At 48.8% G+C, this 22,884-nt stretch overlaps 1 long non-coding RNA gene across 3 annotated transcripts; it reads left to right on the forward strand.

Moving 5' to 3' along the window:
* The first annotated feature begins 6,980 nt into the window (after positions 1-6,980).
* Positions 6,981-22,611, forward strand: LOC122210542. 3 transcript variants are annotated; one of them, XR_006198117.1, is made up of 5 exons: positions 6,981-7,192; positions 9,247-9,320; positions 13,619-13,687; positions 14,314-14,404; positions 22,412-22,611. It is a non-coding gene; the product is annotated as an uncharacterized LOC122210542 (long non-coding RNA). The 3 variants fall into 3 exon arrangements; XR_006198116.1 differs by lacking the exon at positions 13,619-13,687; XR_006198118.1 differs by lacking the exons at positions 6,981-7,192; positions 13,619-13,687 and adding an exon at positions 8,906-8,973.
* Positions 22,612-22,884: the final 273 nt, after the last annotated feature.

Below are 22,884 nucleotides of genomic sequence, written 5' to 3' on the forward strand. Positions count from 1 at the left end.
GAAAAAGAACTTGGGCTGAGTTATAGTTTGAAGTGGCTAATGACAAGATTTGCTGATGCTTGCGTATGCGGTGTGAGAAAAAGAGAGGAGTTAGAGGTAACTCCAAAGTTTTTGGTCTGAGTATCTGAGCTCAGGATACAACTCAGTGAGTGAGGGAATGAACAAAGAAGGTGACCATGGATGTAGGTGGATGGAGTCTTTTTTCTAGGGTCTGGTCATTCTTGGGTAAGTTGAACAATGAGTTTCTAGACCCCCCCGCCCAGAGAGAAGGATCAAATCTTGAAGTGTAGGGAGGCTGCCTAGGCCTGAAAACCATTCTCCATCATGTCAGCACATTCCTCCTCAGTTAAGTCTGCTCTCCTTTTGTCATCCAGGCTTAAATATAAAGCACGAAATGAAGTCCTGGTAGGGTGGGGAGTGAGTGCCCCAGCACTTAAGTGTGTGCATACGTGGGATCAGTGGTTCCCAGGTTTTTGGATTATGGCGACGTGTAATATTAAACCAAGCACCACCGATGGATGAATGGATAAAAAAAATGTGGCATATACATATGGTAGAATATTACTCAGCCTTAAAAACAGAAGGAATTCTGACCCAGGGTGCAACATGAACGAAACTGGAGGAAATTACGCCAAATGAAATAAGCCAATAAAAAGAACAAATACTGTCTGATTCCACTTCTAGGGGTATCTACGGTAGACAAACTCTTAACGACAGAAAGTAGAATGGTGGTCGCCAGGGGCTGGGGAGAGGTGAGGAGAGGCAGTTACTGTTCAACGGAGGCAAGTTTCAGTTTGGGATGATGGAAACGTTCTGGTGGTGATGGTTGGAGAACAATGTGGATGTACTTAATACCACTGACCTGTACACTTAAAGGTTGGTTAACAAACAAAGCAAACCCCAAAACAAAAAGAACACCCAAATAAGCCAAGCAAACTAACACTCATAAAGTTGTCAACTTTTTAATTTTGTCCACTGAAGGCATTAAAAATCAAACTTCAATTGGTTATAGCCATCATGCCATCCAAAGAAAGAATATTTTTAAAGCTCAACAAGGCAAGAAAGATACGTTCTCAAGGCCCAGGCTAATTTTTTGAATGGGACGATACTGGTTTCACAACAAAGCCAAATAGTTGAAATACATTGCTCTAATTTCTTTTACATTCCTTAGTGGACTGTGTGATCAGTGTCTGTGAAGCTGGGTGACCCTTTGTTGGAGAAGGTGAAGAGGACTAGAGGATCATACAGGAGAGGTGGATTCAATGTCTTTGAAGATTTTTGCTCCGGGGACTTGGTGGGTGGTTGGAAGGTGGGCTTCAACTAGGGTGACACAAGAGACAGTGTCATTTGGACTAGATGCTCATTGCAATGATTAATAGTGCTCTGGGCCAGACTCAAAACTCCTCTGCTTTGGGGGCACCTGGGTGGCTCAGTTGGTTGAGTGTCTGACTTCAGCTCAGGTCATGATCTTACGGTTCATGAGTTCGAGCCCCACGTCAGGCTCTATGCTGACAGCTCAGAGCCTGGAGCCTGCCTTGGATTCTGTGTCTCCCTCTGCCCCTCCCCTGCTCACACTCTGTCTCTCTCTCTCTCTCTCAAAAATAAATAAACATTAAAAAATAAAATAAAATAAACCTGCTCTGCTTTGGATGCTAAATGGGCTGGTCACCCTGGCTCTTGCCTCCTGTGCAGGACAAGCACTGGACAGGGAGCTGCCCTGCTGGGAGAATCTGCTCAGTGAGGATCTCAGTGTGGTACTGTGTTTGTAAAGAGCCTTCCTAGGACTTGGCGAGCAACAGGTTCTTAATAAATGGCGGTTATTTTTATCTAGGCCATCTCGAAAAAGCACTGGCTTCTGAGTCTTCAGATTTTGGATCGGATCCCTATTTACTAGGGCACTGACCTTCAGCAAGTTACTTAAATTTTCTGAGCTTCAGTTTCTTATCTGTAGAGTCAACAAAACCTTTCTCACAGGGTTGTTTGGGAGCCGCAGTTAAATATAGCAGTATTTAATAATGCGTGTAAAAGTAGGTAGATTGGTGCCAGGCACATAGTAGGTCCTGGAAAAATATCCACCCTTCCTTCTTTCCTTCCTTTCTACCTGTCTTCCATTTTTTCTCCCCGCTCCCTTCCTGTTTTCTGTTCTGCCTTTCTGCCTTCTACAGATGGATAGCATATCTAAGCTTCCTGATCCTTACCCCTTAAGTGTTTCCCCAGACCCAGCTAGGGGGAACCTTCTAGACTGGCTAGGAGAGATTCAGCTCTGTTGAGGTATCTACCTCTCCTGTTCAGAATGGCTTCCTTGAGTGCGGTCTTAGTCTTTTTGGGCTACTATACAAAAATACCACAGATTGAGTAGTTTATAAAAAACAGACATTAATTTCTCACAGTTCTGGAGGCTGGGAAGTCCAAGGTCACAGTGCCTGCAGATTCAATGAGGTAGTTATTGAGGGATCACTTTCTGGTTCATAGATGTTGTGTTTTTGCTATGTCCTCACACGGTGGAAAGGACTAGGGATTGCTCTGGGCCTCTTTTATAAGGCGCTAATTCCATTCACGAGGGCTCCACCTCATGATCTAAGCACCAACCAGAGGTCTACCTCCAATACCATCAACTCTTGGAGTTAGGATTTCAACATATGGATTTTGAGGAGACACAGCATTCAGGCTATAGCAAGTACATTCTGCACTATGGATGTCCCTGCTAGGAATTTAAGTATGAGGGTTGGGGAGGAGACGGATGGCTACCCGGACTCAGAAAACACAAACTTCTCTTCTCAAGGGCCTTGTAGCTTCCCTGGGCTCAAACACCTGCTCACCGCTTGCAGCAATCCAAGAATCTTTTCAACTGGCATTCTCAGGGAGGATAAATTTTCTCTTCATCCCTATCTCTGATTTTCTGTGAACTTCTAAATATGACCAGTTTGGCACCCAATGGAGGACAAGAACATTGCTTCTCTTCTTGGAGCTAGCATAAGCTGGGGGGGGGGGGTCTCTTAGCTCCTCAAAGCTACTCTTGGGCCTCTATAAATGTCTTCTAGTTAGCTCATGAAGAGGCTGAACTAAGTTCATGGGTCCAGAGGAGATGGTGAGTTAGGGGTTGGTTGAAACCAGAAAATGATTCCTGCCAGGGAGATAATTTTCGCTAGTGTTTAAAGGCTGCCAAGCAAGGGTTGGGAGGGAGGGTGGGAACAGAGCTCTGCTGGAATCCCCCTACATCTGGCTCACCGTCCCTGGCCAGCTTTGGTGTTCTGTCTGGTACCCAGAAGGCACTTGATAAACACTGGTGAAGCAGAGCCTTACCTTTCAAGGCCCAGCTCACGGTTCACCTCTTCTGAATCCTCCTGGGATTGTCCAGACAGAACAGTCACTCCTCCCCCTGGGCACCCGGAACCGTGCCATTGTGACCCCCATCATACTGTATTGTAATTCTCCGTGGGCTCTGGGCAGAGAAGTCCTTGAGGGCAGAGACCGTGTCATTGCCCTCTTGCCCCATGTGCCGAGTGACTGAGAAACACGAGTCAGCCTGTCTGGCACTGGTAGTGGTCGGGGGGGTCCTGAGGAATTAGGGGGCTGGCTGAATACCAGGGGCCACTGAATATCAGACTCCAGGGCTATGATCTGCTTGGCAATAACTATTCCACATTTTCCAGAGATTGTTCTCGTAATACATGGGCAGCATGCCCAAGCCAGGCTCTGACTAGTTCCTAAAACAAGTTAAATCTTTCCTTTTGGGACACTTCCATCAGCGGGCAGATGACATGCTTCTCTGACAACTGTGGCTCTCACGGTCCCCACTGTTGGGCCATTTCCCACTTGGTTCCTCACGGCCCCTAGCAGCAGCCTATTGTGCTTGGCTGGGCTTCTGGCTGGTGAGGAGATGAGCTCTGTCTTCCCAGATCTTGGGGTGGAAGAGAATTACATCCACACCCCCACCCACAGCCGCCTGTGCATGGCTGTGATGGAAACTGGCTCCTCCTCCAACAGATCTCAGTGGAGATTGGAAAATGCTCGTTGGAGGAGGGTGTTGTGTCATTGTTGGTACATGGACGGAAGCCAGGCTGCAAATGAGACCACAGTCTTCCTATTTGCCCGTGCTTTCCACTCCCATGGAAGGACAAAGCCAGCTGCAGGAAGCCTGCGCAGTCTGCCTCGGATGGCCTGACTGTCATCAGATGAGGGTCGTGGAGGTAGACCCCAGGGTGGCCAGACAACGGAAGGTGGGAATATCGGTGGAGATGTCGCAGTCCTAGGTAGTCCCTAACTGCGGGATGGTGCATGTTAACCCTTCCAATCCCACTCAACATAGCTGGGGCGTGAGCATGATTTATGGCACATGCGTTTGTAAATTGGCCCCAACCTGAGTCATGTCAACAATCTCCACCCTGCACATGAGAGCCTAAGATTTGAGCTTTGGGAGTCCTTTCTGCTGAATCCTTTGAAGAGGGGACACGCCAGGGTCTTCTTGTTATATATATGTTTGAAGGGAGTGCACAGATGATTTAAATCTCTCACTGAAAACAGGAACACAGATTTATTTCAGAAGCAGAATAGAGGGCTATGGAAGGAGTGCTGGATCAGGTGGGGGTCAATTCCAACCGACATCTACCCAGTTCTGTGAACTTGGGCAAGTCCTATGTCTTTCATCTTTTCCTGAAATTCATTTAACAAAGATTAATATAGTACTTAAATAAGTAAGTAATGAACTATTTTATGTGCTTTACAAACATTAACTCATTTAATCTTTACGACAATCTAGGATGTAAGTATGATTATTAAACCCATTTTATAGATGAGGAAAGTAAAGACAGAAATGTTAAGTAATTTGCTCAAGGTCACACAGCTTCTGAATGGTGGCATAACTCTAAACTCTCCTGGATCTCAGAATCATTATCTGTAAAATGGGGATAAAACATGTTACCTTGCTCATCCCGGCAATTAGTTCCTTTGGGCTCCCGCTGGCTTTCACGTGTACCTCTGTGGTTACTGGAATGAGATACCCTTAAAATGCAACCGGGATGAGGGTTTCATTCAGTGTTTTGTTCATTGGTCACTACACAAAGGGGTAGTGCAGTTCCTGATGTGTGGTGGGTAGTCAGTAGATGTTAGATGAACAATTGAATTGACCCCATCCCTCTGTGTTGTGTTGAAAGGGACCCAGCTCTTCCCCAAACATGGCTTTCTGAAGCCACAGCCTGTGTCGTATTTATCTCCGAGTCTTTAGATCCAAGGAGGTTTCTGGCAGATAGATGCTCACACTGAATGAAGGAAGCCCCATTTTTGTCTTTTGCCTAATGTCAGAAGTCACCACCTAATCGTGAAGACGTGAGCATATGTTAAGTGCCGTAAGTCGATGGACATTGACACCTGTGAGTTATGGAGTAATCTTTTGTGGTGAAAAAAAGATAAGGCAGAGGAAATGGGGTTCTTTCAATTGCCGTGTAACAAGCCACTCCAAATGTAGCGGTTTAAAACAACAAGGATTTATTATTCCTCCCCAAAGTTGGGCGGTTTTCTGTTCTACATGAAGTAGCCAGGGATAATGGAGTAGCTGCACTTGGGAGGGAGCCTGCCAGGGCTGGGACATCCAACGTGGTTTCTGCTCTGGACATTTCTTCTCCACACGGTTTACCATCATTTCTGGTCTGGCAGCTGGCTTCTAAGAAGCTGGAGACGGAGCTCTGCACACTCTCGAGGCCAGGCTCCAGTGTCCTGGGGCATCATGGCCGCCACACGGGTCGTGCAAAGTAAATCACAAGGCTAGACCAGATTCAAGGGCAGAGAAAACAGACTCCACCTCTCGCTGTGAGGAGTAGAATGCACGTACAGAGATGGGAGAAGCCGTTGGCAGCCAGACTGGACACGGTGCCACAGCGGTGGACGAGGGCTAGTGACAGGAACCCCAAATTATATGCATGCAAAAGACCAGCCGTTGGGGGTTAGGCTGTGGTTTGCCTGCAGAAAGTAACTGGTTTCTTACTCAGGTGATCCCCTGGGACGTACAAATTGCCCACCTGCTCTGGGAGGTCTGAGCCGATCAGGCTCTTGGAGAATATCAAGGTTTTTTTCTTCCCATTTTCCAGGTGATGAAACAGAGGCATGGAAAGAAGTGGTGTGTGAACATCATATCACGAGTCAGTGGCAGGCTGAGGGCTGCTCTTGCCAGGTGGTTAAGAGTGTGGACGTCGGGTTCAAACATTGGTTCTGCCACCAAAATGACTGGAAGTTCCTATAATCTTGCCGGACCTCTACCTCTTCATTTATTTGTTGTGGATAATAATGCCTACTTTATAGGGCAGAATAGATAGTCGTGAATAGGATGAGTTCTGGAGCCAGACGAGCTGAGTTCAAATCAGGTTCTTCCACTTATCACCTGTGTCACCTAGGGATAAGTCTTTAATTGCACTATGCCTCAGTTTCCTCATGTGTAAAATGGGGATAATACTACTACTCATTGTATAGAATTGCTGGGAGGATCCAAGTAGTTTAACATTTTTTAAATGTTTATTTTTATTTTTTTGAGAGAGAGAGAACACGAGCAGGGGATGGGCAGAGAGAGAGGGAGACACACAGAATCGGAAGCAGGCCCCAGGCTCCCAGCTGTCAGCACAGAACCCACAAGCCGCGAGATCATGACCTGAGCTGGAGTCAGGCGCTTAACCGACAGAGCCACCCAGGCGCCCCAGGATCCAATTAGTTTAAACATATAGAAGCTTCTTGAACAACGTCTGGCACATGATTCACAATCAATGGATATTATCTGTGATTATTAGAGTGTTTCTAGGAAAATTACAGTGAGATAATGCTTACAAAAGCCTTGTATATGTTGCACGCCTAGTAAGTGATAGCTCTCATTAGTGGGACACGAGCCCTTTGGTCCATTCCCCCTCTTCCCACGCTCATACTTGGGGAAGTTTGGAGCAAACAATCCCAACTTCTCTCTAATTGTTGTGCAAGCAACCAGTGTCTTCTTTCATTTGTCACGGTTTGCTCCTCACTGTGCTGTTTACTAGTGGGCAAGGAGATTCTGCCTCTCAAGCAGGAAGAGACTTCACCCTCTTGCCCCTCTGCATGTGCTCATTTCCTGCCTTCATGGGGGAAGTCCACCTCAGAAGAATCCTTCCGCTGGAGGAGGTATCCCTCTCTCCCTTTCTGTCCCAGCCTCGTGTCTGACCTGGTAGATAAGTCCCAGGTAAACTTGGGATTCGATCCTTGCTTCGACCGTTACTGGTTTGTCATTATTATCTCAGTGTCCTCACCGGTATACAGCGTATAACAATAGTATCTGCCTCGTAGATTTTATTGGAAGAATGAAATAAGACAGCGTATATGAGAAGGGTTTATATAGTATCTGCCACATAGCAAGTGGTCAAGAGTAGGTAATGGATTACTGTTATCGTTTCTGTTATATGTATTCCGAGGCCCAGCTAAAGTGCTCACTCCTCCAGGAAGCCTTCCTGAGCCTCTCCAGATGGAAGTTAACATTTTTCTCCCCCTGGGCTTTCTTCTCACCCTTTCTGTAGTTTTTTGATATCATATTTCTTCTCTAATGTTGAGGTAGAATAATTGAGAAAGGAGTCTTCTCCTTCACGGTAAGCTCAGAGATGAGGTTTTGTGCTGGCATCATCTCTTGGGCTCCACTGGTCTGTTCCGGTCTGGGCACAGAGCAGGTGCTAAAGCAGCATTCAGAGCAGATATCCATTATATCATTTACAATGATAATATATTTAAAAAACGATATCACTATCTTCTGTCTATCTGTCAACAGAGCACCTACTATGTGCCAAGCTATGTTCTAAGGGCTATAATGAACCATTCCTTACCTCTCTTCCCCCAAGGTAACAGCCACTCTCTGGCCTCACACAGCCTTTTGGGCTTCTTTTCTGGGATTCCTTTATCTCTTTCAAGCTGCTCAGGCTGTTTCTTTTAGTTGGGCCTCATTTGCGGTAACCCTTGTGGGTGGGGGCAAGTAGGGGCCTCTCCAGGCAAGGAGAGAGGGCTAAAGCACCTTACAGTTGTCTAGCTTTGGGTCTGTCAGCACTCTGCCTCATTTTCCTCCTCTGGAAAGCGCTGCACTCTGTGTTGTGGGATTAAAGAGGATCCTATGTGTCAAAGTGCCTGGCAGACAGTAGGCCCTTCCCAAATGTAATTACTATCCTCTGGCTATGCCCTAAAATTTACTGTACATGTCACAGGTGTGCTAACAGGAGGTGCCCTGCTGGAGATTTAACTTGGGCCTTTGTCCTCCTCTTTCATGAGGAAGTTGCCAGTCACATCAGGGTGCAGGATGGAAAAGAAAGGCACCAGGGCCAGCTTCCCTGAGAAGGACAGGTGCAGAGCAAGTAGCCCTCATGCTCTTGAGGGAAGGGCATGAAAAGGTGTTTCTCTTTCTGGGTATTTAAAAGAGAGCAGGTGTTGGGGTACCTGGGTGGCTCAGTCGGTTAAGCACCCGGCTCTTGATTTTGGCTCAGGTGGTGATCTCACAGTTCGTGGGTTCGACTTCCACATCGGGCTCTGTGCTGATGGTGCAGAGCCTGCCTGGGATTCTCTCCCTCTCTGTTCCTCCTCCACTTGTGTTCTCTCTCGCTCTCAAAATAAATAAACTTATGAGAGAGAGAGAGAGAGAGAGAGAGAGAGAGAGAGAGAGAGAGGTGTTCCCGCAGTGCTTGTGAGGCAGGGAAAAGGGATTTGGTTGGGGTGCAAAGTGGAATCAGTCCTGTTAGAGGGTTCCTGCTGTCTTCTTGTGCCCTGGGAAATAACTAAGTATGAGAAAAAGAATTGGAAGAATCATCCTCTAAGAGCTCTACACGAAGCCCCCGGCTGCTGGTCAGGGGCTTGGTTCCACCTTCGTATGTATCCAAGAGATTGTGTAGGCGTGAGTTTCAGCAGGGACATTGTGTGCTGTCAGGAATGTGTGACAGAGAGAATCTCTGGAAGTTCTAAACCGAACAGATTCCAGTTCCTCTCTGTCCGGTATGTGCGAGGACTCATTTTTGTTTTTACTTAGCCTGTCCCCAGGGCTTTGGGACAATTCGTTGGGAAGGGAGGAAATCTCCAGAGGAAGATACCGGACTTTCTGCTTTTAATGCAGATATGTGCTTAAGGGATGAATGGGAACAATAAGTGGAATGTAACCATATTTGGGCTCTGAGTTTATGGAGCAGTTCGTATCAGCTATCCTAATGATCCCAGAGGGCATTGTGAAATGTTAAAAGAGATTTGGTCTTAATTAACTTTTGTTTTTAGGGTTACAAGATGAATAGCTCTTTTGAGGGCAGGGGATCGTCTGTTTCCTGGGCATGGAGGTGGTGACGAAAAAGGTATGTTTGGGACCCAGTCAGAAGGCTGCTGAGTCTGGGTCTTCGTGTCTGTCAGAGTAGTTGGAGAAGATATAAATACAGGTTACTACTTCTGGGCCAGGGAAGACCTCAGGTGCCTTGCTAAGGGGTCTGGAGTGGCTCTTGGCACTTTAGAAGGAGCAGTCCTGTCTGGCTATAACTGTAAGGGGTCTGGGGACTGAAGAGCTGTCCCATGAGGGCTGATGCAGTCTCCAAGATGGCCGCCCACCTAGGACTCCTAGCGCCCTCAGCCCTCAAACTCCTTATCCACAGTCCATGCTCAAAAAAACAGCCAACGCGGCAGCTCCGGGTGGCCAGGATTGCGACACCAATGTGTTTGTTCCCCGTGTTTGTGAAATACCTCGGAGGCACCGTTCCAGTCCCACCTGACTAGTTTTCTGATTGCCACATGGCCCTGGCTCTATCTGCCAATACTCAACCAGGGCTGACGAGTCAGAGATTTTGAGATGTTTGTGGGTTCAGAACCTAAGAGCCCTCATTTCTGTCTGCCTGAGTGAAGAGATTTTACCTGCCAGAAGCTTCTGAAGATCATCTGTGGGGCTTGGAGACAGCTCTGGTACCCTGGAGTGAGTAGGGTGGCCCTGGGCCAGTCACTTGACCTCTCTAAGCTTTTGTCACTTTAACTGCATAATGAGGATAGTAATTCCTATCTTGCAAGATCATGACCTACAAGTATACCACCAGATGGAAGGTCAGGTACCAGGTCACTTACTAGGCTTCCTTTCCCTAAAGGTCACTGCAAGCAAAGTTGGCTTCAAATTTCTGAGTCATTAAAATTCAGTCTTGCATTTAATTCTTGCAAATGAATTGCTGTCAATCTTTGACTGAGAGCAGGAAGAAGAGGCCTAGCTAATATATAACATAATGAGAACTCAGAAGCCTCTGGAAATTGGCTCAAGAACATGGCCAGTGTCTGAAACCACAAAAATCCTAGAAGAGAGCACAGGTAGTAATTTCTCTGGCATTGGCCGTAGCAACATTTTTCTAGATATGTCTCCCGAGGCAAGGGAAATAAAAACAAATATAAACTTCGGGACTACATCAAGAAAGCTCCTACACAGTGAAGGAAATAATCAACACATCTAAAAGGCAACCTAGGGAATGGAGAAGATATTTGCAAATGACATATCCGAAAAAGCGTTAGCATCCAAGATGTATAGAGAACTTATATAACTCAACAGCAAAAAAATCCCAAATAATCAAATTTAAAATTGGGCAGAAGACATGAATGGAAATTTCTCCAAAGAAGAGATCCAGACGCATGAAAAGATGTTCATCGTCATTTACCGATAGGGAGTTGCAAATCAAAACTACAGTGAGATATCACCTCACAGCTGTCTGAATGGCTAAAATAACAACACAAGAAACAACAGGTGTTGGCCATGATGTAGAGAAAAAGGAACCCTCTTTTACCGTTGGCGGGAATGCAAACTGGTGAAGCCACTCTGGAAAACAGCATGAAGATTTTTCAAAAAGTTAACAATTAGAACCCCTCCCATACTACTGCGTTTTTACCCAAAGAATACAAAAGCACTAATTCAAAGGGATACAGGCACCCCTAGGTTTACAGCAGCATTATTTACAGTAGCCAAATTATGGAAGCAGCCTAAATGTCCACCAATAGATGAGTGGATAAGGAAAATGTATATAGATAATGGAATATTATTCAGCCATAAAAAAGAGTAAAATCTTGCCATTTGCACCTATTGGGATATGGATAGAGAGCATAATGTTGAGTGAAATAAGTTAGTCAGAGAAAGACAAATACCATAGACTACACTCATATGTGGAATTAAAGAAACAAAACAAATGAACAAAGAAAAAAAAAGACAAACCAAAACACAGACTCTTAACTATAGAGAACAAACAGATGTTTGCTCCATCCCAAAGGGGAGGTGGGTGGGCATGGGTGAAATGGGTGATGGGGATTAAGAGTACACTCATTATGATGGGCCCTGAGTAGTGTAGAGAATTGCCACGTCACTATATTATATACCTGAAATTAATAAAACATGTATTTTACCTATACTGGAATTAAAATAAAAATAAAGGAATGTGGTCAGTGGTATTCAGCCCACGGAAGCGGGTAGCACAAGACAAATGACCTTATACCTCATTTCCTTCCTCAACCTCCTTCTGCCAACGGGATAAAACCTGAATTTGGGGAGGGGTAAGGCTAACAATTATTGAGCTTCTATTATGTGCCAAGCACCGAGAGAGTAAGAGTGATTATGCATATGTTCTCTCATTTTGTCATTTCCCCAGTCCAAAGAAATAGGCAGCATTATCCTTAAGTAACAGTTGCTCGTTTAAGTAATATTCATTGAGTTATTATTATGTACCAGGCATTGCTTTGGGAGTTAGAACGTGTGAGAGAAGAGGCCTTGCTCAAGGTCACGCGGCTGGCCCATAGCCCATCAGGATAAGATCCCTCCTTTACGGAGGCTTTATTCCAGAGCTGTTTTCAATCTGAGATGACAGACAGACAGACCCTCAAATATGCACACACATGCACACACACTTACATGCCCTCTCACACACAATACACTCACGTACCATGCCAACGCACATATTCTCACACATGCACTTGTGCTCGCACACAAACACACACGCGCACAAATATACCCACAGTTGTGTGGACGCACACACCAGATATGTATATACCTGCACGTATATTCACACACACCGTTCCTTTCATTGGGAACATTTTTTCAAACTCCTGGGATCTCTGAATATTTCAGGTCAGAAATATTACAGATACAATCCCGTAAGTTTCATTCCATTAGCTCCCCTCCCTCCCCCTGCTTGTCTTTCTCCTTCCTCCCTTTGCCCCTTCCTCTATCCTTCCCTCTCTCCCTCTTTCCCCTTCTCGCTCCCTCCTCACCTCCTTTTTCTCCGCCTCTTCCCCATTCCGTGACCAGACCTCTCTTCCTGATTTCTGCTAGCACTGACGTCTTAGGGAATTATCAGGCCTGCCAGGATCAGGTCGGAATACTTAGCCAGAAAGCAGACTGTCTAAGGCTACCAAAGGCTGAATCTATTTGCCAAATTCTGCCTTGGTTGTGCTCTCCCCCATGCGGCTGCACTAATCCAAAGTCCCCTTCCCACCCCATTCTCTGCCTCTCTGCCACCAGACATGGCATGCTCAAGTTCAAGTGCAAACCTTGGCCGGGAGTCCTCAGCCCCAGCGCCCACCTCCCTTGCCCTCCCTTGCAGGTGCCAAGTGCCTGTGGAGGCTCCTTCCAAGTGTTTCATCACGCCTCGGGGTGGGGATGCATCTATTTTTGTTTCAACACTTTGCTTCCACCTGGCATTTCATTTGCCAGCTAATATGTGAAGTAACTCATCCCGATGCTGGCGGCATTGGAGGGTGAGGGGCGGGGGCGGGGAGGGGAGGGGGTGCTGCACTCTGGTCTGTAAAGTGTTGGTGGGGGGCTCAGCAAGTCCTACCAGTTGTCCTTTGTGGTCACATAGGAGGTAGGCTGGGTGCTGGGTTTTAGCTCAGCTCACCGGTGTAAGCAATTCAAATTCTTCAGAATATTTCATCATCCAGGCAGCTCAAGGTGGGGGTGGTAAAATTTGACAAACTTTGGCAACTCCCAAGTCTCAGTCCCCGAAGAGTGCCAAGAGTCACCTTACCCGACTCATCTATTGTCCTGTGGTTTCGGGGACCTCTCTCCGTATACATATCGAAAACACTTTACCTTTACTATTAAAGGATCTTTTTTTTTTAAATTTTTTTTAACGTTTATTTATTTTTCAGAGACAGAGCATGAGTGGGGGAGGGGCAGAGAGGCAGACACACACACACACACACACACACACACACACACACACACAGAATCAGCACAGAGCCCGGCTCCAGGCTCTGAGCTGTCAGCACAGAGCCCGACGCGGGGCTCGAACCCAAGAACTGTGCGATCGTGACCTGATCTGAAGTCGAACGCTCAACCGACGGAGCCACCCAGGAGCCCCCGAAGGATCTTAAAAGTGTGCTGACAGACTTCCAAGTACTCATGGAAACCTCCGGACCCCAGGGGCTAGCATTTACCCTCTCCGTGGCCGTCTGGCCATGTTACCCAACTGGGTGAATTTGCTGGAGGCAGGCTGTTGAGGGGAAGCACTCCTAAACCATTCCGAGGCACAGGAGACGGCACGTTCTGCAGACAACCCGGGAATGGTTGTGACAACGTGCACTTCGTCTGGGGCAAGCTCACTGTAACACACACGGACCCACACATGCTCTCTCTCCCCACCAGAGCAGATGAAACAGGAAATGCAAGTAGGAGGTCCGGTGAGGATGTTGCTGTGGAAGAGAACACCCCCCGGTGAGAAAGGGAACTGAGTACCCAAGTGCTCGTGGGTGCGGGGCCAGACTTCGGTATCATTCAATGAGAAAGACACGGAATTCTGGAGGTGGGGTTCTCTGGGGCACTTAGCTGATGGTCTTATATGGTGATTGCTTAGGATCACGTCTTGACATTGCAACCAGGTCACCAACTCTTGGTACCCAGAGATCAGAGCCTTCTTGTCCCTCTGCCATACGGACCTAACTCAGATCCTTTTGTGCAGGGCGTGTTCAGTCAGTGCAGGAAAGGAAAGGAGGCTCGGCTACATTTATATGATGCTATGTCATGTTCAAACCCCTTTACGATGAGTCATCCCCTTCTGGTGGCTGAGCTCACTTTCAGGCATGTGAACCCCTCACCTCCCTTTTCTGGTGCCCGTTTTGGTTTATAGCAGCGTCAGGCCGTGGCGAGCCATCTCCTAGCAAGGAAGGCAAGATTCACACATGCCTGAGTGTGACCACAAGCTGTGGTGGGTTTACCTAAGCACCGTGATGTTCAGACCACATGCCCTACAGCAGACAGAGGCATCTCCCCTCATGTTACACATACAGAGGAGGCCTTCTCGAAGCCAACAGCAGACAGAAGCATCTCCCCTCATGTTACAGATACAGAGGAGGCCTTCTCGAAGCCAGTGGGACCGAGGGGGGGCCGCAGGCAAGAAAAGAGGAGATGATCCAGGCAAGAGTACAGCACAAGGTAAACACGAGGTAGGGTTGTGCGCACTTTCATTTGCTCATTATTATTCTTGTTGACTCACTCATTCACCCAAAACTACTTCATGAGCCCTGTTCCATGCCGGGCACCGTTTCAGCCTCGGGGAGCAGAGCAGTGAGCACGTCTGACTTATGAACGTGTGCAGAGCCAGATCGTGAACAACTATCACAAGTGAAAAAGCATCATCTGGAAAAGACCAGCGTGTCACGGAGGGTGGGACAGGCAGGGGTGGGAGGAGGAGGGTCAGGGAAGGCTGAACCCGAAATGATAAGTGGGCAGGTCAGCCTGGGGGACAGGAAAGGGTGGGAGGAATGGCAAGAACTATTCCAAGCATGAAGCTCCAGGAGCAGAGAGAGCCAGGCGCTTGCGCGACACTTGGACAAGTCCTGTGTGGTCAGGGTGCAGAGAGGGGCAGAGGGAGGAGTGGGTGAACAAGACAGGGGTGAGGAGGTGGGGAGCAGGGGTGGGTCAGGCCGGAAAGAGGTCACGCAGAACCTTGTGGGCTATGATAGGGAATTTGGACTTCATCTAAAGCAGTCTAAGCAGGAGATGCTATTGGCTTGCGTTAGGGTGCAGAAAGCGTAACAGTGTGGCAGCTTGGCAAATCTTTTAGGAAGGGAATGTCCTACCCCACCCGAAGATTTTCTGTAAGGTTGTTTCCAGCTTGGCCTTTTGTGATTGCACTCTGCGCTGTGCTTGCTCGGCCCTCCCTGGGGGCCTCTTCCTTCCTGTGCCCTCCCTCCCCCACCCATTACATCTTCTTCCTCCATTGCCCGCTTCAAGGGGTCGATGCCCCCCAGTTACCCTATGTCCCCCAGTTACCCCATCGCTTTATCCCAAGGAGCTTGTGGCTCTCCTTCCCTCGGACTAAAATCCCCCTTCCACCCTCCATCGAAGTCCTTATTGGGCATTAAACGCCAGGGTGTTTCGGAGCCTGCTTTTCCTCCCCCTAGCTGGGAAGCTTGTGTGTCCCCAACCCGGGGTCTTGAGTAGTGACAGCAGTGCCTCCTAGGGCAGCTGTGAGGGTTTACAAAGCTGCCAGTAGGAACGTGCCTTGCCCTGGCCTGGCTCATGTTGGTTCTGTAAATGCTACCCGTGGGTACAGTCATGGCCGCCCAAGCCCTTCCCAATGGCCCCCCCACTCTACATCTGCATCATTTCTATCCCTTCTCCGAACTGCCTCACCTCCCCAGCCATAGTGGACGCCCCCCATCCCTGAACGTGGATTTCTGTCTTGCTCATGCTGTTCCCTCAGCCTGCAATGCCCTTCCTTCCCTCAGCACCCTGAGGCCTAGCTCATGTCTTGTTTCCTTTGGAGAATCTTCCATGCACACTCCTGCCAGTCCGACTCTAAGGCAGATTTAACTCTTCCATTGAGTCTCCCCAGCGCTTGGGGGCCTTGCTTTGTTACAGCACACACGGATAGGTATTTCTGTGGCTGTTTGGGCTCTGTCTCCCCTCACAAGTATGTTTCCTTGGGCGGGGACATGTGTCATTCACCTACCGTGCTGAGTACTGGGCACAGAGCCCAGTACTCACAGCTAGCTGGGTGAATGAGTGAACCAGCCTGGTGCCCTTACCCGCTCGGAGGCAAGGACTGTGTCTAACTGATCTTTGGTCCCCCAATGCCCGGCTCCCAGTAGGAGTTTGCTAATTCTCCTTGCCCACCATGGAAGGGTAAGTCGGGCAGGTTTTGGTAGACGTGTTGAAGCAGGGAAAGGCATGGAGGGCCAGGAGGAAGGGCAATCTGGACGATGGGATCAGGGACCAAGAGATGATTCCAAGCTTCTTTGACGAGAATCTGGGGCTGGGGAGCTGGAGTGTCAAGGGAGGCTCAGCCTCTTTTCCCTGGGCTGGACCCTTTCCTAGCCCTGTGGGAGGGAGGACACCCCACCCAGGCCAAAGGGGAGTATTAACATGTCAGAATGACTCCCAGAATATTTCACGGTCTTATCTGTTAATAATAAAAATGAAATTATATTAAAAATACAGCCATGTGTGGGTTGCAGAACGAGTTAATGATTCCTCACGTAGTTAGATGCATACCCCTTTAATTGAGGCAGGTAATGACTGTGGTAATAATACCTTGGATCTGTTTATGGGTTCTTTCTTCGGAGAAGCTCAAAGCACTTTCCCTTCCTATCTCATCCCTCTCCCCAACTTCCCAGGGAAGTGTGTCTTATCATCCCCACTGCTTAGGTGTCTGTGCAAGGTGACTCACTCCATGGCTCTGAAGCTCACCTCCTTGTCCCCTGGCCAGGGTGGGGCCCACGTGCCCCTTCTGGGCCTGAAGCGCCCCATTTCCTGGACAACCAAGAAGGTCTGGCTTGCTGTGCAAGACCAAGGGGTGCCGGGGCACCAAAGGAGCAGAGAGATGGGGGCAGGGGAAGAGGGAGGGCGGAGAGACAGGAGGGCCGGCAGAGAAAATGGGAGAAAAGGCAGAATGCTAGGGCGCCAGCATTGTGAGGGTGGGGACCATGTCTTGTTTACCTTCCCTGCTTCTGGATCAAGCACAGAGCTTGGCACATTCTGTGATAGATGGCAATACCTACGGTGGCATTGAAAACCCAGCTCAAATGTCACCTTTTCCAAGAAGCTTTTCTTGGTTTCCCCAGGTGTCCCCACTGCACGGCCACAGGACTCTCCTAGCCCTTGGAACCACTGTTTATTCTTCTCAGGCAGCTTTGTATGCAAGTTAAACTGTTTAGGTATCAGCCACCCCCATTCAGGTGTGAGCTCCTAGACCAGGCTCCAGTCTGACTCATCCCCTATCCCCAGGATCTGCTAGCACAGGGCTCTCACACAGTAGGACCGCACATAAGGAGTGCAGGTAAGAGAGGGCTTTGAAATCAGAAAGACCCAGATTCAAACCCTCGTTCTGCCTCTTACCAATGGTGTGTCTCGGGAAGCCCCTTGGCCTCTTGTAGCGTTCCCTTCCTTACAGAAAGCGGAGCTGAGAAAGCCCACTTTGCAGGATTGTGGCGAAGTTAGCCACAGCGACCCTGCTTGGCACCTAGTAGGTGCTTATTATTCATTTCCTATGATTAATTTTAGACCTGGTGGTTCCCGGCCCTGGCTCCACATCAGAACCGCCCTTCTCAGGAACAGACGTCCTTGGAAGCCCCCTGGGAAATTCTTAGCCTGTGGGTCTGGGGTGGGGCCAAGGCATCCGCCTTCTAAAAAAGCTTCTCTGGTTCTTCCGATGTCGAGGGTCCCAGTGTTTGTCAATTGGAACATAAGATTGAATGTAAAATTGTACAAAAGTCATTGATTTCTCTGGTGTCTAGGGTCCAGTGCAGGAACAGTGAAATCTTGTGGGCCGAATTGGACCCCAGGTGGGGTGCCTGTGGAGGCAGATAGAATGAAAAAGGGAGGTTCACCCTGGCTTCACTTCACAGTAGCTCTGTGAGCCCAGCCAGCTGTATACCTGCTCCGAACTATATCTTGCTGCTTCCTTTGGGATGGAATAATCATAAGGGCTGATTTCTCCATGTTTTTACATTTGAGGTCCAGATCTGGTGGGCCAAACATCCCCGTAGACTCCACAGCCATCAGTCAACGGGGTCTTGAGGTGTTGTGTGGTCTTTGCTAAAATTTGCCAAGTTTATGAACCAGAGTTCATAAGCATGTATGGCTCTAGCTGGCATCTGGCGGACCCCTTTGTGCAGACCCGGGCGCCAGCCGAACCTTCTTTCTGGACAGGATCCTGGACCTCTCCAGACCTGTAGAGGACAAGCGTCAGCACTGCAGAAAGAGCCCAGGCTCTCAGTCCTTGAGACATGACCCGACAATGAGAAATTCTTTTTCAAAGGCTTATTTATGATCCTGGAAAAGAATTTGATGTCGTGGAAAAAGACATTTGTCCCAGGGATGAAAGATAGAGTTGCCAACAATGGGAGTCCGGAAAGACCCACACCCATAGTTCAAGGCGGGAGTTACGGGGTGCTGGAGATGCGGAGTCTGGGGTGTGGGGCTCGTGGGAGGCTTCAGGGTCACATTTCATGAAGTAGCCCCATAAAATGGGCAATGGGGCTTGAACATGATGCCGGGCATTTTCTCACATGCTGTTTTCTTCAGTTTTCCCACAGCCCTGAGAGACATTACCGCATCAGCATTCATCGCTCATGACAATCCGCTCTGTGTTACAGATGAGAACACAGAGGCTCCGAGGGGGAGGGTCCCCAAAGTCTCCAGCAACCTGCTGGAGTCACAATTTGAATCCACATCTGTCCAACTCCGATCTGTTTGTTCACGTTCCCCCACTACACTTTACTACTAGGATGGCCGCCCCAAAGCATTTGGGTGTATTTAAATACTGTCTGGAACGACTCCCCAAATGTTTCCCCCAGGTGAGGCAGACACCCTCCCCTCCCTGGGAACAGGCCACTCTCAGTGTTGGGAAGGTGGGGAGGTGTCTGGTCAAAGCCACCAAGGTGCTGACTTCCTGTCATTACAGGTTGGGGATAGGGCTGGTCCTCAGGATCCTGAGTGGGGGGCCTGAAGGCGTCTCTCTGCAGGCAGGGCCTGGGGGACGGCCCTGAGCTGGGACTGTCAGTGCTACCGAGCAGGAGAGTGGACAGGTTTGAGGTCTCACAGAGATTTCCAGATTGAGTATCACCCAGGAAACTCAAAGGGCATGATTGCACAAGGGTGACCTTGATTTGGGCCTAGAAAACAAGAAAGTCTGCTTCTTTTCTGTGAAAGGGGAATGAATCACTTTCCAAGAAGCCAACCCATCCGTTGTCCGCCGCACCCCACACGTGAGCTCAGAGCAGCAGCCCTGCCAGGGCAGAGCGGAGCAGGAAAGGTGAGATGTCAGTGGCATCCTGCCCGTCTCTCTTCTTCCCTTTCTCCACTGACAGCGAGGAGGTCAGGGGATTCGACCGGGAACGGTCCCCTTAGAGTGGCTGAAATTCCTACCCCTGGCATTTCCCTGTGTCACGGCTGGGTACTGAGGCTGGCAGAGGGGCAGCTGCACCAAAGGCACAGAGGCAGAGGATGTAAAAGCCACCGAGGCTGTGGCACAAGTGAGGGGCAGAGAAGAGCCTTCTCTGGCTTCCCTGCCTATTATCAGTCTGCAAAGTCCGAAACCTCGCTTTGAATCCTAGCTCTCCCTTTATATTCCTTCCTCTCCCCCCAACTCCCAGCCCTCAGATCCCATAAACACATAGCAACCTCAGACGAGTCATTCTAACTTTTCTAGGTCTTAGATTTCTCATCTGTGTAATGGGGATAACATTACCTGCCTCCTAGAGTCGAGAAAATTCAAGCAGATTAAGCAGGAGAGGTGGCCCTGACCTGCCGGGCAACCCTTACTCTCTCCAAGGCTCAGTCTGCTCACCCATAAAATATGCCCTTGCCAGGAGTAGTTGTTAAGGCTCAAAAAAATAGGACAATGCTCCTGGCATATACGAGGTGCCAAGGAAGTGTTGATTGCCATGCTCATTCTTTCATAATTTTGCCATAAGAGAGATTTGGATCTGAAGATGTCAAATGACTCCAGGGATTGGTCTTTTCTGGATCCCTAGTTCATAAGGTGGGTTAGAAATAGCACATATCTCATAGAGCTATTGTAGGGCTGAGGTGAGAAAAGTACCATTGTAGAACAGCGCCTCCCACACAGGAAGTGGCTCATAAAGGTCAGTTTTGTGGTCGGCTCTAGATAATTCTTTCTGCTAGTGATGGAGTCCTGGCTGGCGTGTTGGCCTCAGTGGTCAGACAGGGCTGAGCTGACTCACCCTGAAGTGACAGGTCTGGGCAGTGACAGCCTAACTGGTTAGGTGGGAGCAGCTGGGCTCCTTGCTGAGACCCCAGGAGCAGCTTGGGTATTATTTTGCAACAGAGATTACCTTTGACTTCGACCAGTCCTAGAGATGGTGGGAAGGAGGGTTGTCCATGACCGTTGGATGCTCCTACATTTTCTCATGGCTAAGGAAGCAGATGGGGGCAGTGGTAGGGCAGGCTGTGGTCTTTTACTGGATGCTGACCTACTAGGAGGCCACTATGGCCACAACTTCCATGGTGTTGGGCAGTGAGCACTGGACAGACAGGGCCCTAAAACCTGTTCCTGGCCAAGTCAGACAGGATGTGCTTCCTTCTCAGGAGCTTGGAGGAGGTAGCTGGATGGTGTTTTAGGCTTTGAGGCCATGTTTCTAGACTCTAAGTCCAGTGCTCTTTCCATGACATTGTGTACGTCCTGAGTCATGGAACCCTACCCTGGGAGCTCAGCCATTGATTTGTGGCAAATGGCGTACTGGATGCTCAGGGAGCACAGAGGAAGAACAGAGGTTCAGAGAAAGTTTTTGGAGGAGGTGACTTTTGAGCCAGGCTTTTTAGAGGGAGAGGAGGGAGAAAGCAGTTGTCCCCACTTCCTCATCTCCCGCTCATTTCTCCAGCCCCACTCATTGCAGTCTCACTTCTCCCACAACATGGAACTGCTCTCGCCAAGGTCATCAGTGACCTTCTTGCGGCAAATCCAATCGATGTCTCATAGCCCTTCTCTTAACAAATGTGGGGGTCATTTTTGACACTGAGCTCACTTCTCCTTTGACTTGCAGTTCTCCTCCTGCCTCCCCCGCTGTCACTTCCTGGTTTGCCTTGTGAATTCATCTTCGCTTGTAACCTACCTATCTACTATCCACCCCATCCATCCATCCATCCATCCATCCATCCATCCATCCATTTATTCTATCTATCTATCTATCTATCTATCTATCTATCATCTATCTAGTTAAGGAGAGTATAATGAAGGCACTATTTACAAAAGTATGGAAGGATTAGGAGAATGCAACAGAAATGGTGAACACTCTAGTGTGAATAATATCAGGGAGCCATTAGCTGCTCCAGGTTTAAAGGGGAAGCCAAGTGGTTATCAGAACCCAAAGACTATAGCTATAAGAGGGGCCTGCGACAGAGGGGCCCAGCCAGCCAGGGGTATAAATAGCCTGGACTCTCTTCCTGCCCTCTGATGCAGTTCACAAAGGCCAGCCTCCCGTGCTCCTTACACTCTGACATTGGCCTGCTATGCTGTCTGAGCCCCTTTCCCTTTTCTCCATGTATTACCCCAAGGGCTCCTCTGTTCCAATGGCTGATGGCCTGAAATTGCTATCTGGTGCCAAGACTTCTGTCCTGACCACCTGGCCACCCAACTGTCTACTTACTGGACATCTCTAAACGTCCTTCCGGCATCACGGACTCAGCATGTCCACAGGGGACCTCATGGCCCTTTCCCAAACTGTTTATCTTCCCACATTTCCTTCCTGCGTAGATGGCGTCTTCACTCATCTTGTCATCCAAGTCAGGGCCTGGGATTCATTCCTGACTTCTGCCCTTGCTTTCCCTTCTACACCCCTCACCACGTCCTGCCAAATCCACACCCAGACATTTGACACACACACAGGTCCTCTCCACCCCCCACTTCCGCCCCGCCCACTGACTCCCTGTGCTTGGACCCCTCTCATCGCTCCCTGGATTATGACAACTGCTTCCAAATTAACCTCCTCGTTCCTTTCTCACAGCCTCGTGGCAGAGGCTACTAGCTGCCTCTTAAGGTCCATTCTCTCTCCCGTCTTAGCTGAAGAATGCCAACTTTCAGTTAGGTACGTGGCCAATGATCTGCTGGCCAGATAGAGCATCAAAGACAACGTGTGGCAGGCTTCTACAGCTAGGAATGACTATGTGCCTAAGTTCTGGCAGAGAAGATGTAAGTGAAGTATTATGTGGCGGCGCTAGAAGGTTTCCTTAAAATGGAGAGGGTGCCTTGCTCGTTCCTGGCTCTATTCTGCCTCCTGGGACATGGTTCTGGTGACTGGAGCTCTAACAGCTACCTTGGGCCATGTGGACAGTGGCCTTCCACAACCGGAAGAATACCCTGCATGAAGTGTACCGGCCACAAGCCTCTATTTCTGGACTTCTTCAATGCGAGGGTGAATTAAATGTCTAACTTGATCAAGCTACTATTATTTTTTGTTTTCCTGTTATTTTCAACAGAGCGTAATTCTCACCGCTGCATCTTATACCCGGGGGCAGAGCTGCAGATGTTTCTGCGTCCCAGAAACGCCTCCCTGGGGCCACCTGATTCCAGCGCAACAGTGAGGACGGTTTGCGCACGCTGGGCCTGTCCTATTTCAAACGTGCAGGGCTTGTTCAAAACCACAGTCAGTGGAAGGTCAGTCAGACTCTGTGCCTAGAAGAGCAATGGGTGGAAAGAGAATTAATGCCTCCCGAGGCAATCTGCGAGCAGTGGGGACTGCAGGTTGGTGACAACGTGAAGGTCATTAATGGTTTCTCAGAGGCTCCCCAGCAGGACTGAGTTCTGCTGTTCACAGAGGTAACTAGTTCAATAACACACCTCTTATAAGGGGGGGGGGGTCTTACCCCCCAACCCCAACTCACTCTCCTCGCGCTGTCACTGCTGCTTCCTGGGATCACCTCACAAACAAACCACCCGCACCCACTTTCTG

This window comes from Panthera leo, chromosome F2 (genome assembly GCF_018350215.1).
Source record: "Panthera leo isolate Ple1 chromosome F2, P.leo_Ple1_pat1.1, whole genome shotgun sequence".
NCBI lineage: Eukaryota > Metazoa > Chordata > Mammalia > Carnivora > Felidae > Panthera > Panthera leo.